Below are 9,038 nucleotides of genomic sequence, written 5' to 3'. Positions count from 1 at the left end.
AAAATTTTTTGGTGTGTTTTTCTTTAACCTAGGTTCTCCAGATTTTATTTCTTTCTTCATGCTGCCCTATTTGCTACTGGTTGAGTTAGGGATAAAGTAACCTGGAAAATATTATATCTTCACAACAACTGAATTTCATTTTTCAGTAAATTTACTATAGTTCTCCTTATTCCTTAGTCCATAGTCCTTTGAAGCATAGACTGTTAATTCCTTTGACCGACTTGCCCCTTCCTCGTTAGTGAATGAATTAATTTCAACTGGGCACATTTTGCACAAGTAAAGGACTAGTACATTTCTCAACCCTTTTTGTGGCTGGCTGTGATGATGTGACTATATTCTGACCAATAAAATGTTAATAAAAATATTGTGTGGACCCTTTAAGAAGTTTTATTAAAAGGAAGAAAGCATGCTCTCCTTCACTAACCGTCTTGCTCACTGTCAAGTCCAACTGCCTGTAATATAGATGGGATGTTGGAGCTCCAGCAGCCATATTGACCTTGAGGATTAGAATCATAGCCTGTAAATAGCAGAACAGTGAACTGGAAGCGTCTTGAATCTCTGATAACTTTATGGAGTTTGTCATTCCAGTCCTGAGCAATGTTAGTTTTCTCTGTTATATACAACTGAAATAATCTGCCAAGGATGTTATGAGAAAGGAAAATTAAAGGTCAATCTTATTTATAAACATGGATGAACACAGCAAACAAAATCTAGCAGTATCTAAAATGGATAATAGATTGATTACATCATAAACAAGTTGGGTTTCCAGGAATTCTAGGTTAGATACAGTTTGTAAATATGTTAATGTAATTTGTCACATTAACAAAATAAAGAAGAAAAATTATATGATCATTTCAATAGATGCAGAAAAAATCAATCTCCAGGTATAATTTAATAAACCTCTTTAGTTAACCAGAATGGTTTACTGATAAAGGATTTCTAAAATAGCCTATAGAGGCCAAGAGACATATGAAAAAATGCTCAAAGTCACTAATCATCAGAGAGATGCAGCAGTAAAAAAGAAGGATCTCTTACCTTTTGAGTCAGCATGGAGGGACCTGGAAAGTATTATGCTAAGCAAAATAAGCCAGTCAGAGAAAGACAAGTATCACATGATCTCACTCATGTGGAATCTAAAGAACAAAATAAACTGATGAAGAAAATAGATCCAGAGACACAGAAGCATGGGACACACTGTTGAATCTCAGAGGGAAGATGGGGGTGGGTGGGAAGAGATTAACCAAAGAACTTGTATGCATACATGCATAACCCATGTTCACAGACAATAGTGTGGTGAAGGCCTGGTGGGGGGCAAGGAGGGCTCGAAGGGGTCAATGGGGAAAAAGGGGACATCTGTAATACTTTAAACAATAAAGATAAATTAAAAATAAAATAAAAATACTCCATAGATGTCATCATACTTAATGGTGAAATGTTGAAACTTTCTCTTGAAATAACAAGATAAGAATATCTGCTATAATTGTATCTATCTGACATTGAACTGGAGAGTATATTAAGATACTTTTCTGTGCAAATTATCAGAATGCCCAATTAAATACGGATTAAATAATGAGGAAATTTTTTGTCTCCATAATGGGAACTCTGGTAAAAAGCTCCCACATTTGCCCAGTGGCTTAGTGATGTCATCAAGGACTGAAGCTCAGGTTGGTCCTTGGGATTGTCCTTGTGCAGTTCACAAGGTGCTTGCCACAGCTTCGGGAATCAGAGAGACAGAACAATATTTGGCCAAAGAAGAATTGCACTGCCTCCTATTCTCTATTTAACAGGAAGGGAAATCTATCCTAGAATATCTCTGGCAGACTCTCTTCACATCCCATTGGACAGGATTGGATCATAGGCCAATATCTAACTTCAAGGGCAGCCAGGAGAATAGTTGGTATTTTGGGCCTCTGTAGGGGTGTGAAGGCTCTGTCAACAAAAAGGCAGAGGAGAATAGGAAGAGAACGTCTTTTGTATAAGGAACAATAATGCTTGCTACAGATAGCTTAAGTAACTCACCCAAGGTCACATTTCTTGTAAGTGGTAAAGCTGGGATTGGAATCCAGACTGTCTGACTCCAGAGACCACACTCTGAATGCCTATGCCTTCTAAGCCTAGTGTATGACTTTGAAAGCAGTGCATTTTAACTAGAACTTAATTCTCCACCCAGAACCCATAGAACAATCTGGGTACATTGATTCTCAGTGCCACTCTCAGTCTTTGTTGTACTCTATTACAGTATTCACAGCAATTAATTGGCAATCATTGAGAAGCTTAAATAAGCTAAAATTCATTTGTTTTCCACAGAAGAGTTTTAATTTCACATAGAATTATTTTAGAAATAATTATTTATAGCATTTGGGAATTTAAAAACCAATCTATTATGAGTGTTTGAAAGCATGTGAGAACAGCTCATCAACTTTGAAAAGCAGTAATATGCATACGAGTCACATGAAAGGTTTACAATAATAAGATTAAATATCACTAGGCAGAAAAAGAATCACAAAATAAAAGGACACATTTAAAAATAAAAAGGGAACATCTTAAAATAAATATTTTCAGCAAAAGTTAAAACAGTAAAATATGCTTTTGTAGGGAAAAAGTTTTAAAATTATGAAATTATATTTCACTTCACAGTACCTTTAAAATTATATGCATACTATTAAATGACATCATAACAGAATACTTATACCTATTTTATCACCTGTTGCAATAACAGCAGGTATAGTTAATTGACTTTAAATCTACTTAGGTAGTTTTAATTATATATATATATAAAAGCTAGTGTTTTATAAGCCTGTGATGTGTGTATTTTGCATTGGTAAACAAAATGTGAAATTAAGTTACCCTTTGCTCTAATCATTACTATGAGACCAGAATTGTTTGGCCTCCATAATCCATAGTTGTATTTTTATATTTAAACTAGAGGCCCAATGCACAAAATTCATGCAAGGGGCTTGGCCTTCGCAGCCGCAGCGGCTTGCCTTGGCCCTTGCAGCCCCAGCTTCATCTGGAAGTTCATCTGGAAAGATGTCTGGAAGGTTGTTCGGCTGTCCAGTCTAATTAGCATATTACACTTTTATTATCCTTTATAATAAAAGGCGAGGGACCATAAGTGTAACGACCAGAACAACCACTCGACCAGTCGCCATGAGATGCATTGACCACCTTTCTGTCCCTCCCCACCCCGGCCCATGAGCAGCGGTGGGCGGCAGTGGGGCAGGACTGGGGACTGGCGAGCAGGCTGAATGGGTGACCTCTTGGTCCCTCCCCCTGGCCCGCAGGCTCCGATGGATCAGCAATGGTGAATGGGGGAACCGGGATGGGTGGTGGGAGGACCGGGCTGGCTGTCAGGCCATTGGTATCCCCAGCTCATCCCCAGCTGCTCGGGGGCTCAGGCCAGTGGGAAAGTGGGCGCTGGCAACTTCACCTCCATGCTCGTGCGCTGGGCCAGACGCTGATGGAATGTGCTGTTCGCTCAGGGCTGCTCACATGGGTGCCGCCGCTGCTGCTGGGGCTTGCAGTGCTGACAGAAGCTGCAGGGCAGGGCGTGCCTGTGACCTACCTGCCCCAGCAGCCGAGGCGGCGATCAGCCTGGGGACTGGCGAACAGGCAGAAGATGGCCCTGATTGCGGGCTAGGCCTAGGGACCCTACCCGAGGATTTCATGCACTGGGCCTCTAGTTATAGATAAAAAGCATGTTAATGATAGTTTTTTTTTTTTCTTTCCAGTTTTTAGCCCAGTCTGGGCAGTACTTTACTTTCACATACTGTGTGGGTACAGACATGGTGCACAAATAAAAAATGCTAATTCACACTCCTATGCTGTGTATCCCCCAATGGCACTAGCCAGACTTGTTTAGGATTGGGGAGAGTGAAGTAGAGGCAGCAGGACCACCTCTACTTGGGTCTTCTATGGGTAACCTACCACAATAGTGGATATAGTGCTGAAGTCTGGAGCCCTCAGTGTGAATAAAGGGGAGAATTCAATTACTGTAATTACATTTCTGTTGACCTTTGATGACACTTCTAGGTACTAAGGAGAACACAAACCACCCTATATTTGCAGTTTAGGAGCTCATAGTCTATGGTGTGAGAAATGATTATACATACTAGTAAATGCATAGGTAACTGGCAGATACATTAGGCAACTTCAGAGGTAAGTGGGGAGATGAATAATGACTAAGAATGTAGGGAATTTTCTTAGAGCAGTGGTCGGCAAACTCATTAGTCAACAGAGCCAAATATCAACAGTACAATGATTGAAATTTCTTTTGAGAGCCAAATTTTTTAATCTTAAACTTCTTATAACACCATTTCTTCAAAATAGACTCGCCCAGGCCATGGTATTTTGTGGAAGAGCCATATTCAAGGGGCCAAAGAGCCGCATGTGGCTCGTGAGCCGCAGTTTGCCAACCACGGTCTTAGAGGAAGCAGGAGAGAGGAGTGATAAAGCCCTATTATGAAGAGGGATCAATTTGGGGCAACAAGTATATCACTGGGTGGGAGATTTCACATTGAATATGTAGAAGATTTCAGGGAAGTGTGGCTGAGGTCAGACTGTAAAGGTAGGGGTCAAATTCCCTACCAGATCCCTCTTCTGCCATATTTCCCCACTGAAGTCATCATAAGGAGGTCTAAGCCATTAAGGTCTTCCCATATTACCTGGATCCTATTGTCATTGTACATTCAATAATCTAACCCAAATCCCACCTCAGGTGCTGGGAGTGTTCCTCCGTGTTCAAAGAAGGAATGCCAGGGTTCTTGTCCCAGCGTTACAAAGGGTTCTGCAATCTGGAGAAAGGGGCTGCACATAGATGATTAAAGAGTCCGGAGACGAAAGATAATTTTGAAAGGCATTGAGGGTCAGAGGATCTTCAGCTAAAGGAACTGAAGACTACCCCTTGTCTAAGGACCCCGTGCTATTTATTAACACAATTTGTCCTAAGGCAAGGTGGAGACATACACTTCAAAGGGTAGGGTATCAAAGGGTATTGTCAGGTTGGGGAATAGCCTACAGCTGTTCAGGTGTTTGGCCAATAGGAGGCAATAAAATGCCCTGAGCTGTCTGGTGGTTAACAATCCTATTCAGGTTTGGGGGAGATGCTTTTTAGCCGTCCCAGATGATTCAGCCCTGCTGACATACTGGAATTGGCTCCCGGCAAAGGAACAGTCCCATTACCTACTGAATCTTAACCAAAATCTCACCACCATTCCCCCCCCCCCCCCCCCCCCGCCCTGAAGAACAGAGAGAGCATCACCTACGCCTTCCCATGTGATGGCTGATCCCCACCCCCATCTGGAAAACCATTGGGCCTAGAAGTGCAATAGTTGCTCTTTTACTTCTTTTTGTTTTTTCCCAACAATCATTCTTATAGTCTTGTGTTTTTGTTTTTTTTTAGTCCTCTTTTTGAAGAATTATATTGGCTATCACCCTTCATTCTACCATATTACAGGCATCCATAATTCTTCTGATCACTTCTCCTTGTTCATTAAAAATATTAGCACATCCCTCACTGCTTTTGACATGATTACATAAGACATAATGACCTGTCATCATTCTTGGTCATTTCTGTTTCCACATGACTGTTTCATCCCAAACCCTGAAATTTTAGTTCTTCCCTGACCTCCTTCCCTCCTATGATCTTGTTCTTCACTCCACCCCATCAACCTGCTTCCATAGATTAAAATACTAACTGTTAAGGTCCTTAAAAATCTCACTTTTGCTAAATCTAAGAGTCAGTTCTTTTTAAAAATTTTTACTTAAAAATTTTAAATAAGAACTATGCAGGAGAGTTTAGTCTAGAAGAGCCTACTTATTTGGTGGAATCTATGACCAGCAGTATCTGTTTTACCTGGGATCCTATTAGAAAGGCAGAATCTCAAGCCCTATTCCAGACTTTGGACAACCTCTGTTTATCTCTAAAATGGGTAATGGTCAGTTCTTGGTCCTCATCTTACTCCACCTTGCTGCAGCAACTGATTGATTTGTCCTTCTTCTTGAGTTACTTTCTTTACTTGACTTCTGGAATACCATATGGTCCTGCTTTCCCTCTTTCTACTTACAACTCTTTTTTAGTCTCTTTTGCTAAATCCCTCTTCTAGTTAATGATCTCTAAATGTTGATGTGACCATATATGCCCTTTTACTATAGTTTTAACCAGTTCATATACATAGGTTATAAATTTTCCAAGATGTAATTTCAGGAAGCTCTGGGTCATCACCCCTAGCTTTAGGCAACTTTATCTGTTTGCCTCTTCAAGTATACAAACATTGTAATTTTCTATGTGGGCCATGACATGAAAAAGATTGGAAAGGACTATCCTGGATGATCCCACCCAAATTCATGGTTTTAAAGACCAATTATATATTGATGATTTCCAAATTGGTATCTTCAGCTCCAACTCTCCCATGAATTCCAAACACCTGTATCCAGTTTCCTAAGTAACATCTTTACCTGTATGTCTAATAGGCATCCCAAACTAAAACTACTCAAAAGTTATCTCACAGCATCTCATGGCATCCAGAACGACCGGTTATTATGATGTGCACTGACCACCAGGAGGCAGACACTCAACGCAGGAGCTGCCCCCTGGTGGTCAATGTGCTCCCACAGGGGGAGCGCCGCTCAGCCAGAAGCCAGGCTCATAGCTGGCGAATGCAGCGTCGGTGGCGGGAGCCTCTCCTGACTCCGCAGCAGTGCTAAGAAGCAGCGAGCAGGCGGGCGGTAAGGAGTGAGGGGACCCGGACTGCGAGAGGGCAGTCGTTCAACAGGGAGTTCAACCAGGAGACCAGGAGTTTGACCACTTGCTATGATGTGTGCTGACCACCAGGGGCGGCACGGAACATGGCGGGCGTTGACGATGCAGTGCTGGCAGCAGGCGGCAGTGGAGGCAGGGGGCGGAGGGAGCTACAGGAGTGGTGCTCCGGCTGGAGCAAGGCGAAGACTCCAGCTGGAGCGAAGCGAAGCCTGCAGACTCCCGCCAGAGTCAGTGAGAAGTCTGCAGACTCTGGCCAGAGTCAGTGAAGACTCCGGCCAGAGCGAAGGCGGAAGGCAGCGGCCAGAGAGAAGGCCTGGGTCCTGGGTGCCAGAGGAAAACTAGTGCCAGCAGCCAGGTGAAGGAAGGTCTATTGCACGAATCTTTGTGCAACAGGCCTCTAGTACCATATGGTTTCACTTATATGTAGAATCTAAAAAACAAAATAAATGAATGTCTCATAGTTTGATGTCTATTGTTCAAAGTCTTAAATACTTCTGTACAGCCACTGTCCTGACAGATGACTTAAATGATTCCAGATAAACACAATAAAATCATATCAATTAATACTTAATCCAAAAATTAGATCTATACAAAACACATCTCTAAGGAGAATCAACAACTGTGGTAAGATCTGGAAAATCCTTGATTATCTCTTCTAAAGCTCTAGATGAATGAGAAACAAAAGGGAGAACTGAGAATTTTAAAGTTTTCACAAGCTTTTTTCTAAAAGTGATTGTTCTGTAACCATGGTAACAAGTAGTCACCTAAATCAATTTTTAAACTGTTCAATAGATGAACAATAACTGCCCTCAGTGAATACACATTTGCAAGTCAACCAAACAGTATGAGCAACATGATACTAAAAGTCAGTAAGGAACAGATTTACTCCAAAAATGTAATATATCTATAGTGTCAACAAATCATCCATTGTTTTACCTGAGAAATCATATGTCTACAACTACAGATATCAACCCACTTATACCTTTGAAAGTACACCAATCCATGATTCCATATTGCCAAAAGCCTTAGGTATGATCAACAATCTATTCTTCTTTGAGTGACTGTGCCTCACCAGAAATAAATTCAGCTTTGTCTTTTTATATCTGATATTGAGCAATGGTTTCATCATGCTTTGACAAAGTGAGATCCTCATTTCATACCATACACAAAAAGTATCCAGTTAATATCATGGATAGATTCTATGACTTTGAGTAAAACAACGTATAATGAAACCAATTGTACCATAGACTAATTGATATAAACAAGAGTTAAGTTCCTACTGCATTTCATCAGCATTAAGTGAAATGACATTACCCAGGTGTTATGCAGTGCCTCTCCTACTTCATGAATGAAATATTTAATTCATCTGTAATTGCAGATGAATTAAATATTTACATGTGAAAAGCAAAATTTTTAAACTTTTGAGGGAAAATATGAGACAATATTAATAAACTTCATAAAACAGGTTTAAATCATAAAGGAAAATAATATTTTGGTCATATAAAAATTTAAAAATTATACAGTAAAAGACATTTTAGAAGTAAAAATAAAAGCTATGACCTGGAAGAAGAAATTTTAAACATATACAAATGATTCAGGATCAACATCCTAATCCATCTAAAAACAATTAAGGAACTTCTGGTCAAGATGGTGGTGTAGGTAAATGAGGTACTTGAATCCTTCCATGATCACATCAAAATTATAACTAAACAACAGAACAGCCATCCTTCAGAACCACCTGAAATCAATTGTATGGAAGTCTTACAACTAGGGAATTAAAGAAGTAGCCACATTGAGATAGGTAGAAGTGGTGGGGACATGGAATGAGTTGGTCCCACATCCACATGTGGTGGTTAAAAATCAAGAGGGATATCTCAGCTGAGAAGATTCCCTCAAGAGGAGCGAGGGGTCCAAGCCCCACACCAGGCCTCCCAGCCCAAGGTTCCAGTGCAGGGAAGAGAAGTTGCCATAACTTCTGGCTGAAAAACAACAACAGTGGGGATAGAGGCTGAGGAAGACGGAGGCTGCTGGAGGCCTAGGAAGTTCCTCTTAATGGTCTCATGCACAGACTAACTCGGACTTGCTCCCTCTGAGCTCCAGCACCAGGCAACAGCTTGAAAGGCACTAGAGTTATATGGGGATGAATTGAATTATCCAGTATCAGGGTAAAAGCTGGGGGCACAGCTTTCTCCCAGACAGAGGCAAAGGCATTTTATTCCTTTGATGAGCTCTCCTTCCACATAGCTGGCAGAGACTCCATCAATCTGGCTCACACTGT

The sequence above is a fragment of the Cnephaeus nilssonii genome (genome assembly GCF_951640355.1).
Source record: "Cnephaeus nilssonii genome assembly, chromosome: 6".
NCBI classification, from domain to species: Eukaryota; Metazoa; Chordata; class Mammalia; order Chiroptera; family Vespertilionidae; genus Cnephaeus; species Cnephaeus nilssonii.
Note: the sequence above shows the minus strand (reverse complement) of the source record.